Source organism: Geotrypetes seraphini, chromosome 6 (assembly GCF_902459505.1).
Source record: "Geotrypetes seraphini chromosome 6, aGeoSer1.1, whole genome shotgun sequence".
Classification (NCBI taxonomy): Eukaryota; Metazoa; Chordata; class Amphibia; order Gymnophiona; family Dermophiidae; genus Geotrypetes; species Geotrypetes seraphini.
In genome coordinates, this window is record NC_047089.1 from 209,300,669 (window position 1) to 209,324,929 (window position 24,261).

Consider the following 24,261-nt stretch of genomic DNA (forward strand, 5'->3'; position numbering starts at 1 on the left):
TGTCAGATTTGCAGCGTGCTCATGTGAAAGAGAGAGGAGAGCACAGCTCCCAGTATCCAGAAAAGGGATTATTAAAATTAGAAGATTGGTTTAGAGTCAGGAAAGTTTTGTATGCTGAGCCTAGGGCCTTGGCAGCCATATTGGTATGTGCCTTGGAGAAGGCAGGTACAGAAGCGCCTTCCAAGGTGGCAACGGTTTAATTAACTGTTCCCACCCCCCCCCCCCCCCCCCCCCCCCGACTATTCAAGTCAGAACACATATCCAAAAATCATACCTCCAGGACAGGTATCCCCAGCTCCTATAAAGAAAAAAAGACAGAAACACTAGCGCAACCTTTAAGTGCGTTTCAAGCAATGATAAAAAAGGCCAGAGAGGAAGGGCAATTAGCAGCAGAGGACATGAAAGATTAATTCAAGCCTATCCAGTCACATATGCCCAAGATCCTAATGGTCCAGGACAGATAGCTACTTATTGACCATTATCCTTTGCAATGCTGCGAGAAATTCGTAAATCTATTTTAGAGACAGGTTTAAAAAGTAATTTCACAGCCGGGTTATTTGAATCCATGGCTAGAGTGCATACTTTAATACCACAAGATTGGAAAGACATTATGCGCATGGTATTGACTACAGGTCAATATGTTATGTGGGATAGTGAATATAAGAGGGAGACTCAACGGAGAGCTTTACAGTCTGGAAGGCTTTATACCCCAGATCAGTTAGCCTCAGGAACACCAGTTAAAAGTTATGCAAGCATCAAACAGGGCCCTATATAGAAACCGAGCCCTATATAGAAATTAAAACCAGGTTACACGAAGCAATGGGCATTTTGGCAGCTGCAATGCAGAAAGGTTCCACTCCAAAGGGCTGTTGTGGCTGTGGCCGGGACACTTTGACTGCCTGATACTTGTCCAAAATGTAAAAAAAAACCCAAACAAACCAGGAGATGAGGTTAGAGGTTTGTAGATGCAGGAATTAGTTTAGTGGAATAGGATTTAGAAACTGCGTCTGCCTGAGAAGGACAGGACTGTTTGCCTGAGAAGGACAGGATTGTTTGCCTGCTTGTATGTGTGTTGGTTTTTTTTTTGTTAAATTTCTAGATTCTCTCTGACACTGTGGCTAGGGTCATTTTCTTCCCCAAACTACCTAACCTTTGCACTTCTTATCAAGTTTGTTGATAGGCTTCTCTTCCCAGGTCCTTTGTTTGCAACCCTTCAGTACTGATAACTTTGATGTTATCTAGGTTTGTCCAAAATTAGATATGAAGGATGTGTCCTTCCATAGCATTTGCTCACTCTGGTTAAGCCAATTATTAACTGGATGGCAGGGCTCACTCAGATGATAATTTAAACTTTTTTGACAGGTAATCTCTTTAAGATAGGAGCCTTCCACCGTGATATTAATGTTTAAATCTTAATGAACTTGCAATTTATTTGTGAAAAGAAAAATGTTTTACAGAAAAAGTGGGTAAGTGATTTAGTATCACTGACTGAACTTTCCCCAGATATGGAATGCCTTCCAAGATAATTGCAATTAAGGTAAGCTATTTCTGCATCATGTTATTACAAGAATTAATAGACTCCTCATTGATTGGACACAAATTAATATTTGTATATTAATAGAATTTTGGTACTTTGTTGCAAACAACCTGCAGATTTGATCTATATAACACCAGACATTCCAAAAGTGATAGTGATTATTACCCAGCATTTATTAATGCAATGGGTTAATAGGATTCAGGATAATATAGCACTTTCCTTATTAATCCTTCCGCAGAAACGTCAACCTATTGCAGTTTTAGGCCAGCCCCAGATCATCGGTTACATATAATGGAATGGATCTATTTACCACATACGCCCCCTAAGAATATCAGCTCTCCTCAATACATGTATAGTTCTCTAATTTGTAAGGCAAGCAAGAGAGCCTTAAACATTATGGGATCAGACTTGCTATCTATCACCATTCCCATTTCATAAGAGCAATGGGAATTTCTTTTTAAATCTAATGAGGAATTGCAAATTGCATTAACAAATTACATCGGCGTTGTAGATTTTCATTCTTCACTAAGCTTAACACCTATAATTGACGCGCTAACTGTCTATACAGACGGCCGCAGGACACACGGAGTCGTGCACTGGACCCAAGAAAATGCTTTTTGGGTCTTATTCACTCCTCTGCAACAATCTGCTCAGCGATCAGATGTAGCCGCTGTTATTCTTGCACTGCAAACCTTTTCCCACTGGCCATTGAACCTAATTACAGACAGTCTATTTTTTCGTAATTTAGTCTACCAGCTTCCTGGTGCTTATGTCACCCCATCAATTGATGACAACTTACTATCATTGTTTCTTGAATTACGCTCGTTATTGTCAACATGTAAACACTCTCTTAGTGTGTTTCACATTCATAGCAATCAGAATCTTCCTGGAGTCATTTCTACAGGAAATAATATTGCAGACACTGCACAATTTACCATTCCCATAGATAGTCATGCATTCTTCCATCAAAATGCTAAAGCTTTGGTAAAAATGTTTAAAATTCCCTTGACTCAGGCTACAACTATAGTTCAATCTTGCCCACAATGCTCACAGCTGCATTCGGCTGCTGAGTATGGGGTAAACCCCAGGGGATTTGCAGTAAATCAAGTGTGGCAAATGGATGTCACACAATATCCCCCTTTCGGAAAATGAAAATAGCTGCACGTTACTATTGAGACCTATTCTGGTTATCTTTGGGTACCGTCTCAAACAGGAGACACAACGACTCAAGTACATAATCCTATGTTACCATGCATTGCAATTGTGGGACAGCCAAAAAACTTTAAAAACAATGACCCTGCATATTCTTCCAATGCTTTTTCTGAGTTTTTCTTACAATGGGATATCCAGCTGATTCACAGTTTGCCTTATAATTCTACAGGACAAGCCATATTAGCACAGCAAACCTTACATTAACATCTTATTTATTAAAACAGAAACAAGTGAAATATGCCGTTCCTAATTTGAGACAGGTTCAAATGTCTTTATCCATTGTTTTATTCACTATTTTGTTCACTATTAACCATTTGACCTATTTTTCAGAGTACTGTCTCCTAATCCTGACTGGCATGGACCTGCTCCCTTAATACCCTGGGGAAGGGGTTATGCCGCTGTCTCAACTCCTACAGGATTGGTTTGGGTGCCGAGCAGACACGTGCGACCAGCACGCGCAGCCGCGGACATGCCACCTGTTCCAGTCTCGGAAACTACAGAAGAAGAAGGGAATGTCCTGGCATCAACAATTGCAGAATCCTATTCCTGAATTCGATTCCATCTTACAGAGACCACAAGTTCCCATACCACAGCAAGACGACCGGAAAAGAAAGTGTTATTCTAAGACTGATCCTGTGACTTGGGGACACGTTAAAAGCTTCCATTCTCACCTTGGAAAAGACTGATAATTTTCACATTAGGTGTGCAACTGTTGTGGTTTTCTTTTTTTTAATTTAACAAACTTGTACTATGGTTTAATACCTTTCTGCCAAAAAATACACCTACACCATGCAAGCTGTCTATAGTAGCACTGCAGATCTTCAGAGGATCCTCTCCATTTATTGCCATTATACCTTAATTTACCTTCTTTGAATTGTACTTCCGAAATATAATTATGCTTTATTGTGTAATCTCATGGGCCCATTATGATATTCTGTTAGCTGTTGTATTATTTCTTTATTATTGTCTCATGCATTGTTCTCAGAAAATAACTCTTTGTTTATCCCATATTTTTATGTACTGTAACACCTGTCGCAGGTAATAGGCACCTGTAGCAGTGATTTACATTTTTGATTATTTACTGACACATCACAAGTTCTTTTAACGATTTAAATTTAATTTGAGAACTTGGCCCTTGCACCACACTCAAAGAAGACAAAATCTGTCTTGTGTGTATTCATTGCTTGTATCACCTTCAAATGAGTTAACTGTACATATTATGCATATATATGGGCTTTTTAGGGTTTGCACTGGACATTTCTTCTTCATCTTAATGCATTTAATTCTAGGTTACTATGCCCGGCACTTCTGGGTATAGGGAAAGTAATCTTGAGGTTCTCTTATTTTAGGGACATTTAGGGATTTTTTGATATGCCTCACATATCTATTCAGGAACGCTAATTCATGCCAGACCTCTCAGTCTGGCTTAGGCAGATATAGGGACTCACATTTTTGATTATAATATATGCACCTTAGTAGTAATTATTGAATATGTGATAGATATGCGTGTGACGTGTTTGGGGTTCCAGACTGTGTGTGTGAGAATGTGTTTGATTAGGTGCGTGAATTAAGAACATAAGCAATGCCTCCGCTGGGTCAGACCTGAGATCCATCGTGCCCAGCAGTCCGCTCAAGCGGCAGCTCAACAGGCTCAGGACCTGTACAGTAATCCTCTATCTATACCCCTCTATCCCCTTTTCCAGCAGGAAATTGTCCAATCTTTTCTTAAACCCCAGTACCGTACTCTGCCCTATTACGTCCTCTGGAAGCGCATTCCAGGTGTCCACCACATGTTGGGTAAAGAAGAACTTCTTAGCATTCGTTTTGAATCTGTCCCCTTTTAACTTTTCCGAATGTCTTCTTGTTCTTTTATTTTTTGAAAGTTTGAAGAATCTTTCCCTCTCTACTCTCTCTATGCCCTTCATGATCTTGTAAGTCTCTATCTTATCCCCTCTAAGTCTCCTCTTCTCCAGGGAAAAGAGACCCAGTTTCTCCAGTCTCTCAGCGTATGAAAACTTGTGGGTGTGTCGTTATATTTGAAATGTGCATATACAAATAAAACATTGCTACCAACACTTTAGATTATGGAAACTTCCAGAGGCACTATTTGGAAATGGTTAAGTTAGCATCAAGGGGAATAGAAAAGATTTCCCAACTAACAAATTTTATGACTGAAGATGAAGTTTCAAGTTTATTAAAAATTTGATTAATCGCTTAATCTACATTCTAAGCGATGTACATGTTATTAAAATTACAATAAAAAAGGGGAATAATATACTAAATAATACTGAACACATTATTGAAAGAAAAAATACAAAACGAAACAAAACATGATACATAAGGAAAAGGAGGGGTAAAAGTTACAATATATGTTAAAGATAGAAAAAAACAGGTAAGGAAAATACATGAGGAAGGGAAAAAAACTGAATATTTCAGTAAAAGATTAGAGGTAAAAGAATTGTTATTAATTTGTGTAGAAAGGATTAAATAGAAAAGGCATCTTTAAAGAGAAAACTCTTCAGGTTACCTTTGAATTTTTCTATGTTTGTTTCTTCCCTTAGATAGATAGGGAGAGAATTCCAGATTTGGGGTGCCGAAACAGAAAAGATAACTTGTCGTCGAGTATTTATGAATTTAAGAGAGGGGACCGATAGCAGATGTTGTTCTGTGGATCTTAATGTTCGATTAGTAGTATATGGAATCAAATATTTGTGAATGAATGCTGGGGTTTTGAAAAGAAGAGTTTTGTATGTAAGCAGGCATATTTTATAAGATACTCGGTGGGTGACTGGTAACCAATGTGCTTCCCTAAGAAGAGGTGTCACATGGTCAAATTTCCTTGCTTTTGTAATCAATTTTATAGATGTGTTTTGAATAATCTGTAGGTGTTTAAGTTCCTTTTGAGCAATACCATTATACAGAGAATTACAATAATCTATTCTGGATAAAACGAAAGAATGGATAAGAATTTTAAGAGACTTTTCACAAAGAAATTGGGAAATAGAACGAATTTGTCTGAGCCTAAAAAAAGATAACTTGACGACACTGCTGATATGATCGTGAAAAGTGAGTTTATTATCAAATATAATCCCTAAGATTTTTATTTTTTTGACTTCTTGTAACGGGATGCCCTTGATAGTGATTGGGGAATTAATACTTAAATTATCTTTCCAGGGAAAGAGCATTATATTTGATTTATTTATGTTCAACGCAAGCCGATTGATATTTAACCAATCTGATATTTTTTCTAGTTTCGTGGTTATTGTTGAAATATCCAAAGGGTTATTAGTATCGATGGGATGTAATAATTGAATGTCATCGGCATAAGCAAAGACGTTAAAACCGATGGACTGACATAGAGTAAGAAGTGGTGCAAGAAAAATATTGAATAGTAGTGGAGATAATATTGAACCTTGCGGAACACCGTATGTTAGAGAGACATTATTAGAAATTTCATTATTGAATAACACGGAAGATGTACGATCGGAAAAGTAAGATTGAAACCAGGAAAAAACCTGGTCTGAAACACCAATAGATTGAAGCCTGTTTAATAGAAGCTCGTGGTCGATAGTGTCGAAAGCGGCTGAAAGGTCTAGTGAAATTAATAGAACTGACTGGTGGTGATCTAAGAAATAATGTATGGATGTGGTCATGTTTACATCATGGTGAAAAGTAGCCAGAACATTACCATGGGATGACATAACCATTTATACCCCCATAGTAGCAAATCATAGAAATCTGTCATGTGCTAGGGTGCAGAATTGTACTAGAAATTGCATTAAGAGTGGACTAGCTTTATGGAACTGTTAACATTTTATATATATTTCCTATCTTAATGCTCACCTTGTCCCACCTGCAGTATGTTCCTGCTAATTTAACACACAATACCCCATGCTAAAAAACACTCTGTCTCTATCACTCTGATAGTTATGTCTTAGCTGACAAGTGTGATTGTAATGTTAACTTGCTCTCAAAAGCTAAAATTATCTCTTTGGCTGTCTCTTTAGTTGGTGTACCGGGGATAGCATTATATAATTAAAAAACTTTACCCCGATTAGCTTGTGCATTGGCAAAAAACATCGATCATACCTCACACAGCACTTAGCTTGTTAAATCAAGAACAACATGAAATACAGACAGCTGAGTTAGACAACTGAGCAGCCATAGATTACATGAATTGGCCTCTAATATGTGTCAAGATAACTTACCAGAGTGGTGGAATGCTCTATGGTCTGGCCAGTGGTTCCAGTCATTTTTCAGTCTACTCATTGGAATAGGTCTTTTGATTACTCACTGTTGGCTTATTCAATGCTTAGAACTTAGAACGATCTTCAATGCTCTCAAAGCTTTTCAACATCTTCATGACCAGGTAGTCCTCATTCGGACAGATAACTAAGTCGCCATGTACTATTTCTCCATCTTTGCCAAGAAGCTCTACAGGTTTGGGATTGGGCAATCCTTCACAACATGTTCCTGAAAGCTGTCTACATTCAAGGAGAGAAAAACTGGATTCAATTTCTCGCCTCTTCATCACATTTTTTCTCAGTGGGGAACTCCTCAGATAGATCTCTTCGCTTCTCCCCACAACCACAAACTGCCTCAGTTCTGCTCCAGGATGCACTCTCATCATCGCCTCGAGGCAGATGCTTTTCTGTTGGAATGAATGAATCTCTTCCTGTTTGCATTTCCTCCATTCCCTCTCATTCTCAAGAGTCTTGTCAATCTCAAGACCAATCATGCCACCATGATTCTGATAGCTCCTCAATGGCCCAAGCAACCTTGGCACTCAGGGAGCCCTACCTTCTACCAGTTTTTCTGTCTCTGCTTACACAGTCAAGGATCTCTTCTTCATCCCAACCTGCAGTTGACACCTGACAGCTTGGTACCTCTCAACTAACTCCTCTTCAGTTTTCTCAACCTGTTCGGGACATTTTAGAGGCTTCCACAAAGCCTGCCACTACATAATGCTACAAACAAAAATGGACTAGATTTTCTATGTGGTGCATCTCTCAGAACAAGGAGCTTCGAGATGCCTCCTTGTCTTCCATCTTGGATTATCTTTTGCACTTATCTACCTCTGGCCTCAAGTCTACATCTATTCAAGTCCATCTCAGTGCAATCACTGCTTTCCATCAGTCTATCGAAGGGAAACCCCTTTCTGCTCATCCTGTGGTTTCCAAATTTATGAAAGGACTTTTTAATATCAAACCTCCTCTCAAACCGCCTCCAGTGGTTTGGGATCTCAATGTTGATTTTGCTCAATTGATGAAGCCTCCTTTTGAACCAATGGCTTTGGCTCATCTGAAGTATCTCACTTGGAAAGTGGTGTTTCTCATTGCCCTCACATCTGCTCGAAGAGTCAGTGAGCTGCAAGCTTTAGTTGCTGATCCACCTTTCACAGTTTTCCATCATGACAAGGTGGTCCTCCATACTCATCCTAAATTCTTACCTAAAGTGGTTTCTAAATTTCATATCAACCAATCCATTATACTTCCAGTGTTTTTTTTCAAGGCTTCATTTTCATCCTGGAGAATCAGCTCTTCATACCCTGGACTGTAAACGTGCTTTGGCCTTATACTTGGAACGCACCAAACCACACAGATCTGCTCTTCAACTTTTTGTCTCCTTTGATCCGAACAAGTTGGGACATCCGATTTCTAAGCATACCATCTCCAACTGGATGGCTGCTTGTATTTCTTTCTGCTATGCCAAGACTGGACTGCATCTACAGAGTCCAGTCACAGCCCACAAAATCAGAGCCATGGCAGCTTCAGTAGCTTTCCTCAGATCCACTCCTATTGAGGAAATTTGCAAAGCTGCCACCTGATCCTCGGTTCATACTTTCACCTCTCATTATTGTCTGGATGTTTTCTCCAGGCAGGATGGCCATTTTGGCCAGAGAGTATTACAAAATTTATTCTCCTAAGTTGCTAACACTCCCACCATCCCATTCTGGCTAGCTTGGAGGTCACCCACATGTGAGATTAGGCTGCCTGCTTGTCCTGGGATAAAGCACAGTTACTTACCATAATAGGTGTTATCCAGGGATAGCAGGCAGCTATTCTCACAACCCACCCACCTCCCTTGGTTGGCTTCTGTGCTAGCTATCTGAACTGAGAAGACGCGCCCTGTGCTGGGCGGGAAGGCACTTGCGCATGCATGGTGCGGCAGACTCTAAACTTCTGAAGTTTTCTACAAGTAAGTCTGCTTGCGAGGCTGTCCGCATCCAGGCTCCGTGGATGACGTCACCCACATGTGAGAATAGTCCTTGCTGTCCCTGGATAACAACTTACGGTAAGTAACTGTGCTTTCCCAGCAGTCACAGCAGGACTTCCCATAGGATCTCGCATTCTGACAGCTGTCCTTGGTTCTTGATCCTCCCCACCCTCCCTGGAGCATGAGGGTGCCTATAAGTGAGGAGAATGTACTGTATATGCCCTTTTAATACTGACACTCAAGTTCAATGCAGAATACGTATTTTTTTAAAAACACTATAGCAAATAGAGTACAGTGTAAACTATTAATACAGCACTATAAAAACATGAACATGCTAAAACAGAGCAAGTAACTAACAATAACATGAAACAAAACATGAGAAGTAACACAAAACTCCACATTTCCATAGCCTGCATGGGCAAAACCAGGTCACAAGATTGTCCTATTTTTAAATCCAAAACCAAAAGAAGGAAACTGCGGAACTGATGTTCGTGATGCCAGGATTTTATTCAGTTTATATATATATATAGTCCCCAAAACCCACAATAACTTGGAAAGTACGGACCCAAAGCGACCATGTTTCAACTTAACCGTCTTCCTCAGGGGACCTAAGGTAACAGTTTAGAAAAGGCAAATGTAGATAATGATAGCTGTCAGCCTCTGTAGCACGTTCCCTCTGCGGCGGTCCACACGGAAGATGCTGGGTTTGCCCTGAAACTTTTATTCACAAGTACAGTATATTTGTAAAATGGTTGGTCCCACTATATGTGCTAGCAAATACACACAATATTGCAAAAGGTGAAGTGGGGAAATATAAATAAGAGGCTACTTTTACTAAGATGCGCTAATGTTTTTAGCGTGTGCTAACTGAAAAATACGCAAGCTCTATGGAGGCGGTAGCGGTATATAAGAAATAAATTACATTACATTACATTAGCGTTTAGCGTGTGCGGCATTGTAGCACACTATAAAACCGCTAGCGCACCTTAGTGAAAGGAGCCCAAAGTAGTGCAAAAAAAAACCTCCACTTAAATGAAGCTGAGAGTCTGCTCAAATGGAAGAAAAGCCTCAGGTTTTATTGGCAGAGCCCAAGCTCAAACCACCCCCCTCCCCCATCATTGGCCAAAAAAAACTTCCATAGAGTGACAACTCGCTGTTGAGGTTTAAAATAATTGAGGACTGAGATATTTTGCAACTGAAACCACTGTGAGTGTTTAAAGCAGTCTGTTAAATTGCCAACGTTTCACGACGTTAAGTAGGGCCGGATTTAGATGAAAAGAGGCCTTAGGCTATTCCACTTATGAGGCCCTTTCACCTCCCATTTTTAAGTTTGTAAATTACATGAGAGATAATAAAATACATCATTACTGTGATATATATCAATATGTTAAATGAAACATGTTGTTATTGGTACTAACCTTTATAAAAAATGTGACACGGATAATAAATAAAAAAAAGTTGAGAACACTTATTTGGACATTTATTCTCAGCACCATGTATAGTTCAGTGTTTTAGTGTTCACTGTTTTTAGAATAGTGTAATTTTAATTTTACTAACAATTTGAATGTAGGCCCCTCTTGATCTTGAGGCCCTAGGCTGAAGCCTAGTTAGCCTATAGGAAAATCCGGCCCTGGCGTTAAGCCGTTTCTTCAGGGCTATTGTGACCTCACTTGGATTTTCACAGAGTGACAGTGTTGTGCTCACAATCTCACCAGGCAAATACACATACACTCCTGCAAATCAAATATACTCCTTCAAGCATTCCTCTATGCTGGCTGAGCCTTTTCTTAATTGACACTGCAGTCGAATTCATCCCCACCTGACCTGGATGTCTCAATTTCAATCTCTATGCTCTATACAAATGGGCCTTTCTGTTTTATTTATCTATAGCAGGGAGCGACAACTAATATACACAGAGGCCAAATGGATGCCAGCACTATCCCTAATGGGCCGCAACATTCTCGTAATGGCGAAATGCAATATTGATACTGGAAATGCACAGAGCTCCATAGGCCTCTGATAAATAAATAAGTAAAAATTGAACTAAAAACGTTGGAAACAAACTGCTGGGGTGACTGATTTGGTTCTGTGAATGTTATAGTGTGACATCTATGCTTTTTTTTTTTTTTTTTTTTTAAAAAGGCTTCAGGGCTTTTGCCACGTGGCAGTTGCTCGCACTGCTTTGTAAAAGAGGGGGGAAATGTTTTCAGAATATTTATTTATTTAGGTCCTCTTTTATCAAGCCATGTCAGGGTTTTTATCGCCGGCTGCTGTGGTAAAAGCTCCGACACTCATAGGAATTCTATGAGTATCGGAGCTTTTATCGCCGTGGCCGGCGATTAAAAAAAAACCTAACGCGGCTTGATAAAAATGGGGTCTTATATAGTTCTTTAGCCCATGCTCCCCATAGAGCTCAGGGTGGGTTACAAAATTTACTTCCGTAATAATAAGACATACATCATAAACACATAAAAGTCCTCATTAATTACAAGATAACCAAAACTCATGTTGTAATTTGCATCATGCCAAAAAAAGAGTGGGGAAGGGACACAGTCACCCAACTTGAAGGACAATCAATTTATTGATAACATATAAATAGCTAAAACATATGCAAAAGATAATGCAAGCTTAACAGAGAGGTTTTAAATCTTTTTTAGTACTGAACCCCAACACGGTCCATGTTTCAGCTTAGAAAGCCTTCCTCAGGGGTGTATAAAAGAAGCCGGCGCTGTTTGCCATGTTCCCAATGGATGACACCATGTCAGAGCCTGATCACAGGCTCAGTCAGTCGGTCGGTCGGTCAGTCCTTCCTTCCTTTTGCTAGCCTTGTGAGCAGGTGCATTGTCTTGCGAAAAGAGAACTCTTTTCCGCAGCTTCCCTCTCCTTTTTTCTTTCAGTGCCTCCTTTAATTGGCACAGCAAGTTACAGTAGTATTCTGCATTAACTGTTTGGCCCCTTGGAAGCTAGTACTGATCCCAAAAACACTGAGACCATAAGCTTTACTGCTGACCTTTGAGTGTTGAATTTTCTTGGCCTTTGAGAACCTGTTTTTTTTTAATTATTATTATTATTTATTTATCATTTTATAAATAATTATCAAGTATAACTTGCACAGAAAGCAAAAATTCAAGTTTAAGGATACATAGCCATAATCATCATATTAAAGTCTAAAAATCAAAGAAACAAATGAGTAATACATATCCATATTTTCAGAGAGAAAACAAAAAGAAAACTCCATTATATTACTTAAATTTTTAACTCAAGTCCACTTTGAGGATCTAGATGTACAAAGGACAGTTTAAATTAGGAAAAAGAAACAAATAATGCTGAGAATAATCTAAGCTGAGCTCAAAGTTCCCTAATAACTTCCCATCTAGGGCTAGATCTTATTGTCCTTTTCTTTTTCCAAGCGAGACAGCGACAGGAAGGTCACCAGCTGTGAAGGATCAAAGAAGACAAATTTCTGAGAAGAATAATATACTATGCATTTACATGGGTGACGTAAATAAAAAGTTGTCCCAAGGGCCAACACCCCTGGCTTTAATAGTAGAAATTCTTTACGACGCCTCTGGGTTTCTCTGGCAAGATCAGGATACATTTGTATCTGCATTCCTAAAAATGTTTTCATTTTATTTTTAAAGAAAAGTCTCAGTAACCAGTTTTTGTCCGGGGCCAATGCCACTGTTAATAATAGGGTTGCTGGGACTGTCTTTTCAATATTCGAGGATTCCAGAGAGCCTGTTGTTTTGTCTTAGAATCATAGTGGTGTAAACCATGCTTCATCAACAGTAACTGGTTGTTCCAAAGGTTGGCACCAGCTTGCTGAAAATGCTGCAAAATCAACTTGGAAGTGTCCATTCAATGCCATTTCTCATCAGCATTCAAACATATGAACACCCGCTTGACTGATAGCTTCTGTATACCTAACACATTCCCTGGATATCTTTAGTGTCTCAGCAATTGTTTTAGCCAATATTCAACAATCTGCCAAAATCAGGCCATGGACATAGTCAATAATTTCAGGAGTTGACACCGTTTGAGGCCTCCCAGACCTTGCTCATCTTCGGTCTCAAAATCTCCATGCTGAAAGTTTGCACACCACCTCTTCACTGTGGAGTATGATGGGCATTTGTCAATCAATGTCTGCATCATACATTCATGGATTTCATTTGAAGTTTTCATCTACAGAAGTAGGAACTTCATGATGACTTGGAGTGCCACACTTGAAAATTTCACACTTTTTGTTGACATGGTTCAGTCAGTGATCTGAAACATTCTCAAATCATAGCATTATGATTCTGGAAACTGGCACTTTGTAAAATAAAATGACACTCTTTTCAGCTACAGCAAAATAATGCTCAGAATTTAGGAAGTTGGTTGGGTTGAGAACTTTTCAGCACCCCTCATATTGTTTCATTTCATTGTTGTATGGGGAAGGGTGTTAAAAATTATCTGTTCTAGGTGTCAAATACACTAGGTACACCACTGTCTAGCTCTACTGTGATTGGAAAAATTAGGTTTTGACAGTGGATAATAAAACTGCGCTTCAGTCCACAAAAGGGGCACAGATAGTTGTAAAAGCTTCTATCATTTTTGAAACAAAAGGAAAACCATACTAAAGTAAGAAGTTGGTATCGTACTGTATTGTGTAACATCTTGTATGAAGACACTAATACAGCTAGTAGAGTGCTCAACCAGCCATGCACAATGTATGACACTATGGTTTGATAGTTGTTGGGTTGTTTTTTGTTTTTGTGTTTTTTTAAAATAATTTTTCTTCTCTGTCTCAAGAATGGCCAGTGAAGAAAGCTGCCGAGCAAAGGATGGTTGTTTTAGTCCGCTGAGAACATGCTGCACTATGCAAAAGTGGTTTGCTTTTGGTTGGTTATGCTGACATACCATTTCCAGCTTCTGTGCACTGCCTAAGAGGCCCCATTGAAAATGAACCACTTGAGCTATGAGTGCTGTATTGCTGCCAGATGGTATTTTGGTCTGCATGTGTTTTTACCCTCTTAGTTATTGCTCAGTGAATGTAGGATGTTCAGTACAGACTATGTGCTCTGTTTATGCTTTGACTTGACTTTGACATTTTCGGTGTCAGAAAGATCACCCCTTCCTCCCCCCCCCCCCCCCCCCCCCCCGCCTTCTCTCTATTTTCTGTTGTTCCTGCTGTCTGGTCACCATACCAAGCAGTAAACTGTTGTGAAGCAAATATTGCCAATGACTAAATGTTTCCTCTTTCTTCTCCCTTTGGGAGACTGAAGGGTTCCTCTTTTTTCTTATTTTTTGACCCAGCAGTTTCCCTATGCTCCTGTGGGCTGCCAGCTTAATTAGAACTAGCCTCTGCTGAGGTTACCCCTTGTTTCTAAGGGGTCGTGTCCATTATATCCTATGGACACTTTAGCATGCATTAGCATTTAGCACATGCTAATTTGTAGCGTGCGCTAAGACGCATTAGCGTGCCTTAGTAAAAGGACCCCTACGTCCTTCTATCTCGCCCAGCCACCCGCTATCCCTCTGGTTTGTATGGGCCCTGTGTCTGGTTAGTAGGGGGTCGCTGTTGTATGACCCTGGTACAAGGAGCATAAATATCGCCTGAGAATGAACCCCAGCTGTTTCCAGTCTCATGGGGGTTTTTGTTTTGTTGGTTTTTTTTGCTCTTATCCCACAATGATTCACATTTTAAAAAAATTGTTTTACATTACAATCTGCACTGCTATTATGTCCTGTTCCCCATTTCACCATGAAAGATAGAAAATGATACCCTTTTTCTAATTTTGCAGACAGGCAGAATGGAACTATTGCTCAATTTCTTATCTACTGTATTTTAAGCTAATTAGTCTACAGGGGCATGAAAAAAACCCATAATTCTTACAGCTTTTATGTGCAGAGATGTCGCTTCCTGTGGTTTAGGCATTCGCTAAATGCAGGTCTCTGTAACTTCTTTCAATTTTCCATTCTGAAGAAAATATTCAGCCCACTTTCCTTTACACCCAAATGCGATACAGTGTGTGTGCCCAGGGCTTCTTACCTGCGCTCTCATCAGGGACAGGAAAAGTCAGTTCTTGTTTCGAACTCCCATCCTATTGCTTATACAGTATGGGCTGGTAGTATCTTGTTTAAGAGAAACCAAACTTACAAGTCACTACGAGGAGCCAGAAAAAAAAAAAAGACCAGAACTGGCACAGCATGTCTCTGATGACCAAGAGTCAGCTGCTCTGATGTTAAAAAAAAAAAAAAAAAAAAGGCACCAAGAATGTCAGTGCAATACACGGATATTGCATTCATATGCCATGCTTGGTGTAGAACAGACAGGCCACAATTTGCAATGCTTTAAAGTCAATGCATGCTGCAAAGCTTGAGCATCCGAGGGTAATCAAGGAACTGAAAGGCGCTATAGCTGAACTGCTTCAACTAATAGCCAATCTGTCGATCAAATCAGGAAGGATTCCGGAAGACTGAAAGGAGGCGAATGTTATGCTGATCTTCAAGAAAGGTTTGAGGGGTGATCCGGGAAACTACAAACTGGTGAGTCTGACTTTGGTACCGGGAAAGATGGTAGAGGCGCTGATAAAGAACCGCATCATTGAGCACTTTGACGGACACAATCTGATGACCAGCCAGCACGGCTTCAGCAAAGGAAGATCTTGCTTGATGAACTTTCTGCACTTCTTCGAGGGAGTAAACAGCCAGATAGACAAAGGCGACCCGGTTGACATTGTATATCTGGATTTTCAGAAGGCGTTCGACAAGGTTTCGCATGAACGACTACTTTGAAAAATTGTGAGCCATGGAATTGAGGATGAAATACTCACGTGGATATAAAACTGGCTGGCGGTTAGGAAACAGAGAGTGGGGGTAAATGGACAATACTCGGACTGGAAAAGCGTCACCAGTGAAGTGCCACAGGGTTCAGTGCTTGGACCTGTGCTCTTCAAAATATTTATAAATGATCTGGAAATTGGTATGAAGAGTGAGGTGATTAAATTTGCAGACGATACTAAGTTATTCAGAGTAGTGAAAATGCAGGAGGATTGCAAAGATCTGCAACGTGATATAAACTCGCTCGAGAAATAGGCTGTAACATGGCAAATGAGGTTCAATGTGGATAAGTGTAGGGTGATGCATGTCGGTAACAAAAATCTTATACATGAATACAGGATGTCCAGGGTGGTACTTGGAGAGACCCTCCAGGGAAGAGACTTGGGAGTACTGATCAACAAGTCCATGAAGCCATCCGCACAATGTGTGGCGGCAGCGAAAAGGATGAACAGAATGCTAGGAATGATTAAGAAAGGGATCACAAACAGATTGGAGAAGGTTATCATGCCACTGTACCGGGCCATGGTGCGCCCTCACCTGGAATACTGCGTCCAGTACTGGTTGCCGTACATGAAGAAGGACACAGTACTACTCAAAAGGGTCCAGAGAAGAGCGACTAAAATGGTTAAGGGGCTGGAGGAGTTGCCGTACAGCAAGAGATTAGAGAAACCGGGCCTCTTCTTCCTTGAAAAGAGGAGACTGAGAGGGGACATGATCAAAACATTCAAGATACTGAAGGGAATAGACTTGGTAGATAAAGACAGATTGTTCACCCTCTCCATGGTAGGGAGAACGAGAGGGCACTCTCTAAAGTTAAAAGGGGATAGATTCCGTACAAACGTAAGGAAGTTCTTCACCCAGAGAGTGGTGGAAAACTGAAACGCTCATCCGGAGGCTGTTATAGGGGAAAACACCCTCCAGGGATTCAAGACAAAGTTAGACAAGTTCTTGCTGAACCGGAACATATGCAGGTAGGGCTAGTCTCAGTTAGGGCACTGGTCTTTGACCTAGGGGCTGCTTCGGGAGCAGACTGCTGGGCACGATGGACCACTGGTCTGACTCAGCAGTGGCAATTCTTATGTTCTTAGTGGCCTGAGTCAGGGTAACTAGGGTCAATTCATGCCGCAGCTCCTTGTGACCGGGCTAGTCACTTAACCCTCCATCACCCCAGGTACAAGATAAGCACAGTAAAACCTTGGATTGCAAGTAACTTGGTATGCAAGTGTTTTGCAAGACAAGCAAAACATTTTATTAAATTTTAACTTGATAAACAAGCAAGGTCTTGCAATACGAGTACATACAGTATTTTGTATTAAAGTTTTGGGGTTGTGGAACAAATCATCTGAGTTTCCATTATTTCTTATTGGGAAATTTGCTTTGATCTACGAGTGTTTTGGATTACAAGCATATTTTTGGATCGAATTATGCTCGCAAACCAAGGTTTTACTGTGCTTGTATATATGTAAAGGCAGTATATGTAAAGGCAGTATATCAAATCCCATCCCCTTTCCCCTATTTCTTTATTAAGATTTATTAACCACCTTCATGAAGAGATTCACTCAAGAAGTGTAGAACAAGTGTAGCTTGACATACATAACTTACATTGTAGTAACAGCAATAATAAAACGACCAAATGGTAACATAATGTAAAATTTTAACAGCGAATTAAACTTGGAAATAAGGAAATTAAACCATATTAACAACAATAATGTGATACAGCATCTGTAATGTACACGTTAAAACAGCACAGTAGAACATTCCTATAATAGAAATATGATACAATGTCAGCAGAATAGAAACGAAATAAAGCAGGCTAGAAAAAAAATCCCAGAACAAAAATGCATGAAACAATTAGTGATAAGATGTAATAACTCTCTATATCTAATTTTAGTTCATCAATAATATAATTTTAATCCTATTGTATTACAGTTTTAAACATGGGCCCTCTTTTACTAAGGTGTACTAACCGATTAGCACGCACTAATCGAATTAGCACACGCTAAACGCTAACACATGCATGTTAGTCTATGGACGCATTAGCATTTAGCACATGCTAATTCAATTAGCGTGCGCTAATCAGTTAGCGCACCTAGTAAAAGAGAGGGATAATATCCAAGGATCATTAACACATTCTTTAGAAATATTGAGTTTATTGAGTTTGACGTCAGAGACAGGATCGCAGCGGAGGAACAGCTCAAAAGCAAGTTTACAAAGATGCTGTAACCGCGATCTTTGCTGCAGACTGCAGCTATGAGGTAAACGGTGCGGGGAGGCCAGTGGGAACATGGAGGCCTTCCTGGGGAGGGGGGGTGCGCAGTCCTTCAGGGAGGCCAGGGGGGGAAACCGGATGCCAGGGAGGGGGGGGAAGCCGGAGACAAGCACAGCAGCACTTCCCGACTGACTCTCCCTCCTCCCCTCTAAAGCAGGTGCGGCAGCGGCCGGCCAGCAAGAGCAGCACTGCTGCTCCTGGTTTAGGGGGTGAGGGGGAGGGTCAGACAAATCGGGAAGCTGATTTTTTGGGGTTTTAAATCGATTTGAATCAATTCACCCAAAGTGAATCGGTGAACCGATTTGAATCGTGAATCAGGCAGCACATTTGCTGTGCTGGGACTCACTATAGTGGCTTTGTAAAACGGGGCCCATAGAGAGACAAAATGGGTAAGAAAAATGTCTTGGGATACAAAAATGTGGGTAGCTAGTTTGGGGGTAAATTATGCTGTAGATACATTTCAGTAAGCTATGTGGAACTGGGCTCAGGGAGGTTGTGGCAAGTCAGTCCTCATGTGGTTTCAGTGACTGGATAGTCAGTCATGGACATTACAAGTTTGGGAGAAGAGTCAGCCTTTCATTTGCTTCCTGAGAGAGAGAGAGTTTAATTTAGGCAAAGCCCCTCTGGGAACGAGGCTACTCCCAAAAAGACTCGCTAGTGGGTGTCACATCACATGATTTCCTTTGGTGAATGAATGTACAGTTAGGGAGGCTCTTTGAGAAGAATTCAGAAACCTTAAAGATGTATAAGAATACCTTATTCTTTAGATACTCATCTGTGGACTTTGAAAATCTGAGATTGGGTTTTAAATTTGGGCTAGCAAATTATCCAGTTCTGGGCTGGAGATTTTGAGACATCCTGGATTTCTGAGCAGAATCAAGGCACTACAAATCCCACTGCTTTGGGATGTAAGGTCAAAACCAGAACTGTCCCCAAACTCTGCAGCATTACGAATTATTTGGAGCTGTTGCTGTGTGGTTAGATGGATGTACAGGGCATTGTGATAGTGTAGCTGTGAGGTTATCATGGCTTTAGACCACTATATTCAGACTCACCTTCTCAGTATATAGAGAGAGATTTCATAGTTGCCACAGATGATATAAGTTATTTTTCAAGATTGCTTGATGAGTCCAGCAGTACCCCAAGATTCCTGACCTGCGATTTTAAGGGAGTTCATAGTTCCCAAAAGGGATCTGACATGAGGCACTTGTCCACTAGTGTTAGGGACTCACAGAACCTCTGTTTTATTTGGGTACAGGCAGAACTTGGATTTTTTTTTTCCCCCCTCTCTCCATTCCTGAGTTGCTATTAGATCGATAGTCAATTTAATTCAAGCTTTAGGTAGATCTGATTCAACAGGTATGAGTAAATAGGCATCACTGGCATAAACATAGGGCCTGATAGTCAAAAGAGTTTAACTGGGCAGGGGAGGCTCCTACCCAGTTAAACACTGCAGAGCAGGTCATTCCTGGATATTCTGCAGCACTTAAGCAGATAATGCTGCGAGATACCCCATCTGACCATCAAAGCACTAATTGGCTAGATTAGATGAGGTCTGGGGCACATCATGGACAGAGCCAGCACTTAACTGATCAGCCACAATATTCAGTTAAGTGAGTGGATAAAATTAGAGCAGCTGAAAGGCTGCCCTAACGTTATATGCCATGCTAGCTATTCATCAGTCTGTTCGGCCAGTATGCGGGCTAGCGTACCAGCTGATATTCAGACCAGTGCCCCAGCATTGAATATCCAGAGTTAACTTAGCCCACAGCTGAATACCGACCCCCATAAAAATTTTGTGTCTATATTAAGTAGCATTTGAATATTGATTTTTTAAAAATTGTGTATTACTTATATTCATATTGTTCTTGCTCACCATCTTGTGTGAATTTCTTCAAAGAGGCTGTAAATAAAATCTGATGAATACATAAATAAAATAACTAGGTGACAGGATGGTTCCCTGTGGTAAGAACATAAGAATATAAGAATTGTTGCTTCTGGGTCAGACCAGTGGTCCATCATGCCCATCAGTCTGCTCATGCGGCGGCCCTCTGGTCAAAGACCAGCACCCTAACCGAGACTATCCCTAACAGCACACGTTCTTGTTCAGCAGGAACTTGTCTAACTTTGTCTTGAATCCCCAGTTAAATCACTTTGAACATCAACCTAATAAGTGTTTATGTGTCTTTAAAAAACCCAAAAAACTAAGGGCTTATAATTGAAAGAGAAAAACGTCCAAAAACTGGCCTAAGTCGGCACTTGGACGAACATTGTCCAAATATGTCCAAGTACCGATAATAAAAACAGATTTTGGACGTATTTCTAAACGACCTAGGTCTTCAAAGTGCCGCTGAACGACCAAAGCTAAATGGGGTGTTTCAGGAGGAATGTCGAGGGTGGGAGTTGGGCGGGACATGGGCTGGCTTAGTCTTAGTCGTACAGCATGTATAACCGAAAGTTATACAGCCCAGGATCGACGGAACTTGGGACATTGTGACTTAGACCATATAAAACATGGTCTAAGTCACAAAAACTCACCTAAAGTCACCAGATAAGCACTGCAAACATGTAAACCAGACCCCCACACACTACCCCAGTGATCACCGACCCCCCAAACCCCATTAAAATCCAAATCACACCATTACAATTCAGCCTCCAGACCATCATCACCTGGCAGCCTGACATAGGAAAGCCTAATTGTCCAGCATAGAGGAGGCTTAAGCTATCTTGGGGGTGGGTTAGGGACTCATGGAGAGGAGAATCCATGACCATAAGCCCCTGTAATCACTGCATTGATGCTTAAACATGTGCACTCCCCTATACACCCCAAAACCATTTTTTACTGGCATATAAGTGGCTCTTGCAGCCATAAGGACTATGAGGGTGGTAGATAAGTGAGTCTAGGGGATGCTGGAGGTTGTTTGGGGGGGCTCACCATGACCTATAAAGGAGCTGTAGTGAGGAGAAGACATAGAACCCTTTTTGTGAAGTTCACAGCAGTGCCCTGTAAGGTATCCCAATATTTAGGTGCCATGTCTGGGTGTTCAGTCCATCACTTTGCAGACCTCTCCCACGTACAACAGGGCTTGTTCTAGGCATTTTTGACTTGGATGAAAAGTTGGACGAAAAAGTGGTATAAAGATGGATGATTTAGCGACTTGGACGATCAGATCGGAGGACATATAGTTAGATGATTTTCAAAGCAAAAAAAAATTTTGGACATATTTTTCAAAAATGTGTCCTAGGCTGTTTTTTACTTTGGACGACTTGCGACTTAGACGAAAACGGACTTAGACGTTCCTTTTTATTATGCCCCTCCACGCGTAAAGTAGCAGAAATCATTTGATGTAGTTCTTTTCTACTTCATATTTTGTGAACTGCTTTGATGATCTTGCAAAGGGCAGTATATAAAGTGTACCTTAATAAACATAAACGTAAATCACAGCTTGACTAAAGCACTGCCCATTTATGTCTGTCCAGAAGCATAAATGTTAGCATGTAAAATACACAGCATCCCCTGGATTCTATATAGGCCACCTAAAATTGGGTGCAGGGATTTGCACACTCAGTTTTGTGATCAGCGCTTGCTTTCCACGTGCTAAAAAACAGATTTGATTTTTTAGTGCTAGGGATGGGTCTGGAGGTGGATACTAGGCAAGTTCTATACTAATTGCTTAGTGCAGTTACACTGCCGTGCACTGATTAGCATGTGATTAACACATGATCCTTTATCACCTACAAAATAAGTGATGGTAGGGGCTCATTCAAAAAATAGAAAATAGAAAAAGCGGCCATTTTATCCATGCAGTAGAAATGGCCCTTAGCATGCAGGAATGACACACGTAAGACTGCCCTAAGACCACTTTTTACCAGAGTTTGGTAAAAGAGCCCCAGGGGGAGAGGGAATTGCCTAATATAGCTTATCTTGAACTACTCCTGAAAATGTGGGACCTGGATCTCTAGCTATTTCCCTCTGAACAAATGTTGGAATCCCACTTATTGTGCACAGTGTAGAAAAACAACTTACTAATATGTTGTAATAGAGATTCTTTCAAGAGAGTTTCTTTCAATGTTTAGGAAATAGAATTTCTATTAGAAATGTCTTAAGCCAAAAAGTCAGATATCTACAAATAATAACAAATTATTACATATAATGACTGGGGTTGCCATTCAACAAATTACATATAATTAGAAAAATTGGAATAGATTAAATTATAATTTTTGGTGGAACTCCTTATGTCATATTTATAAAATGGAGAGACTTATTGCAATACAACAGGGTTGTTTCAGGAAATTTCAAGATATTTGGGAGCCATTAACAAAGTATTGTAATGATTAGAAAAATCTTGTTTCCCTTAAATTTACAAGTTCAATTATGGGGTGGGAGGGAGGGTATTTTTATTGTTACATGTTGTATAAGTATTGATTATATGATAGATAAGGGTGGGGAGGGGGGAGATAAGAGAATATTATATGTATCATTGTTGATTATTAAGTGATAAATTTATGGTTATTTGTATGGATATGTTATCACACTTATTATAAGTTTAAAAATGAATAAAGATTAACAAAGAAAAAAAAAAAAGAAGAAATGTCTTAAGCCAGTGTTCTTCAATGCAAGGCCTGGGGGGGGGGGGGCAATGACCACCCCTGGAGACTTCTGGGGTGGTCCCCATTGTCATTCTAATTTTTTCTCAAGTGCTCTCTGCTTCTCTATCCAAGCTTAGATCAGAAATTGGATGGGAGGAAGAGCTAGAATGAATTTAGAAACACCCACCCCCAATAAAAAGTTTGAAGGCAGGTTGGAAGTGATGGACATGCCTTAGGGCTCCTTTTACTAAGCTACGGTAGTGATTTTTGCATGCGCTGCAGATTAGCACATGCTAACCCCCGCGCTATTTGGAAAAACTAACGCCAGCTCAATGGAGGTGTTAGCATCTAGCGCATGCAGGCATTGTAGTGCAGCTTAGTATAAGAAGCCCTTAGTGTATCTTCTCTGATTTGAATGCCAAGTGGCCCCAATATATAAATAAATGCTGGGCATTTTATTTTGTTAGGGGGGGGGGGGTGGGGGTGTAGGGGAGTGAATGGCTTGTTAACCTGTAAAATTCTTTGCAAAGTAATTTTGGCCTAGGAGGAATGTTTCCCAGCGACTACTCTAAAGGCTTAAACCAAGTCAGCCATGCTTTTTATGTAAAGGCAATGTCAGAAAAAAGAATCACATTGGATGTACAGTAGAGAATGACACGGTGACAAAATTCATCACCGTTCCCGTCCCCGCGGATAACCGTGGGAAATAATCCCATGTCATTTTCTAGTGTCTATTTCAACCTCAGAGATGTTTTGTCCAGTCATAATTTTGAACTTACGCCCAAAGCAGTGTGGAATTTATAGACTTTGATTCTTTTTGAGTTTAAATATTTCTATTAACTTTTATAAAACTATATAAAAATGCTAACAAAAATCATAATAAACAATATTACAAAAAATAATCTATAGAAAGGATACATATTCATTTACAAAACCAAAACTAAGACCTTTAATAAATAAAACACCTAGCTGCATAGCAATATAGAATAATGTAATTGTACATAATACTTTAAGTTGTTTCTGGGCTTGTATTTAATAGATCTCTAAACTTCAATATAGCCTCTGAGTCTACCCACTGAAATCTATGCTGCAGATCCTAAAATGCATCATGATAAGGGTTGTTTCTCGTGGTTTATATAGCGTAGTGTTTCACAAACTGTGTGCCGTGGCACACTAGCGTGCTGCCTGAGATTTCAAGCGTGCTGCGAGATGCCAGGGAGGAGAAGAGGCGCCAGCACTGGCTGACTGCCTACAGGATGTGCCTCTCATGACGATAGGCATATCCGGTAGGCAGTCAGCCGCCACCAGCGCCTCTCCTCCTCCTCCCCTCCTCCCGCCTCTCTTCCTCTCCGCATGTCTTCTTTTGCAGCACCCCCCACTGGCAGCTCAGGGCCCCATCTGGAGGGCCTCCGTACACATGTGGATGTTGACATGATGATGTCATGCATGTGTGTGATGTCATCACATTGACGCCTGCGCACTTTTGGGTGCTCTCGAGCTGCAGCTGCCAGTTTAGTGTGCCGCGGCTCGCAAGGTTTGCGAGACACTTCTTTAGCGGGACCACAACACTAAGACCTTGACTCTAATTACATTTTATGATCTAGCATTCTTTTTA